Source organism: Peromyscus californicus, unplaced genomic scaffold (assembly GCF_007827085.1).
Source record: "Peromyscus californicus insignis strain IS unplaced genomic scaffold, ASM782708v3 Scaffold_4__1_contigs__length_199733344, whole genome shotgun sequence".
NCBI lineage: Eukaryota > Metazoa > Chordata > Mammalia > Rodentia > Cricetidae > Peromyscus > Peromyscus californicus.
In genome coordinates, this window is record NW_026294562.1 from 58,160,165 (window position 1) to 58,162,261 (window position 2,097).

General features: G+C 54.4%; 1 non-coding gene across 1 annotated transcript; it reads left to right on the plus strand.

Annotated features, from left to right (window-relative positions):
• The first annotated feature begins 571 nt into the window (after positions 1-571).
• Positions 572-644, plus strand: Trnaa-agc (transfer RNA alanine (anticodon AGC)). The gene has a single exon. It is a non-coding gene; the product is annotated as a tRNA-Ala (tRNA).
• The last annotated feature ends 1,453 nt before the right edge of the window (positions 645-2,097 follow it).

Sequence of the window (2,097 nt, forward strand, 5' to 3'; positions counted from 1 at the left end):
CTTCTGCAAGAGCAGTAAGTTCTCTTAACCACTGAGCTGTCTCCTTAGCCCCTGTTTCAGATGTTGAAAAAAAAATTCCAGACCTGGTGGTGTACACCTTTAATCCCAGTATTTGAAAGGCAGAGGCAGGTGGATCTCTGTGAGTTTGAGGCCAGCCTGATCTGCACAGGGAGTTCCAGGTCAGTCAGGGCTACACAGTAAGACTTAGTCTTAAATTTTTTTATTACATTTATTTATTTGTTTATTTATTTATTTATTTGTTTGTTTGTTTATGTATATATGTATGTATGTATTTATTGGTGGTGTGTGTGTGTGTGTGTAGTGCACGTGTGCAGCATGCATGTGGAGGTCTGAGGACAACTTTTCAGAAGTCGGTTGGGTTTCGGGGATTGGACTCAGGATGTCAGGTTCAGCAGCAAGTACTCTGACCCCCCACGCCATCTCTGCAGTCCCTCAGGCCTTCTTCCCTGACACAGTCTCCATCTAGAACAGGCTGACATTGACTCATCACCTAAAGCCTTCAAGAGCCCCGAGCCTGGCTAAGGGCATTTTAAAAAGGCATCTTGGGGTTGGGGCTGTAGCTCAGTTGGTCGAGTGCTTGCCTAGCACACAGGAGGCCCTGGGTTCAATTCCCAGCACCCCCATAAAGTTGGGTGTGGTGGTGCTAGCATACGATCACAGTACTTAAGAGGTGGAGGCAGGAGGATCTGAAGTTCAAGGTTATCCCTCCCTACATGCAGAGCTTGAGGCCAGCCTGGGTTGCATGAGACTTTGTCTAAATAAACAAAGTCACCATTATTTCTTGGCAACCACACTTCTAGGCTTATGGAGCTCTCTCTCTCTCTCTCTCTCTCTCTCTCTCTCTCTCTCTGTGTGTGTGTGTGTGTGTGTGTGTGTGTGTGTGTGTGTGTTTATTTCTTTGTGTAGTCCTGCCTGTCCTGGAAATCATTCTGTAGACCCGGTTGGCCTCACAGAGATCCGCCTGCCTCTGCCTCCCAAGTACTGGGATTAAAGGTGTGCGCCACCACCTCCTGGTTGTGCCCAGAAATTGCCTTAGGCTTCTTTGTTCTTTTTGCCCTGGAGCCGGTCCCACCAGGTCTGTGGATGGACTACTGCAGCTCCTGTGATTGTAGATCAGTAAAGCAGAGCCCCCCAGGAGCAGGTGTGTGGCTCCTGCACATGTTAGAAGCCCATGGCATCCGAGAGAAGGCCTCAGCTTCCTCACCTGTCAGATGGTGATGTGGAACCTGCCACTTGGGAGACTTCTCGGAGGTCTGAATGGGTTCATCTGTGCTTGGTTCTAGAAAACGCAGGACATCAGAGACGCAGACACGCTGCTACCTCGCCTGTGCGTGGCATCCGGGCCACGTGGGCCACGTGGTCCACACTCTCCTCAACTGCCCTGGCCTATTGCCTTGCTGGCTAGGCACAGTTTCGTGGCTCTCTGACTGTCTGGGTTCTGATCTACCTTCAGTGTTGCTGTCCCACAGGCCTAGGACCAGGCACCTGCCCCACAGGCCTAGGACCAGGCACCCTCCCAACAGGCCTAGGACCAGGCACCCTCCCCACAGGCCTAGGACCAGGCACCCTCCCCACAGGCCTAGGACCAGGCACCCTCCCCACAGGCCTAGGACCAGGCACCCTCCCCACAGGCCTAGGACCAGGCACCCTCCCCACAGGCCTAGGACCAGGCACCCTCCCCACAGGCCTAGGACCAGGCACCTTCCCCACAGGCTTAACCATAGGCCTAGGACCAGGCACCTGCCCCATAGGCTTAACCACAGGCCTAGGACCAGGCACCTTCCCCACAGGCCTAGGACCAGGCACCTTCCCCACAGGCCTAGGACCAGGCACCTTCCCCACAGGCCTAGGACCAGGCACCCTCCCCACAGGCCTAGGACCAGGAACCTTCCCCCCACAGGCTTAGGACCAGGCACCCTCCCCACAGGCTTAACCACAGGCCTAGGACCAGGCACCTGCCCCACAGGCTTAGGACCAGGTAACTGGCGAAGCCCTCTTTTCTGGGTAAGTTCATGGCATTAGGTGTGGGTGGCTTAGCCAGGCTGATGACTGCCTTTGCCTGGTCAAGCCCTGTCA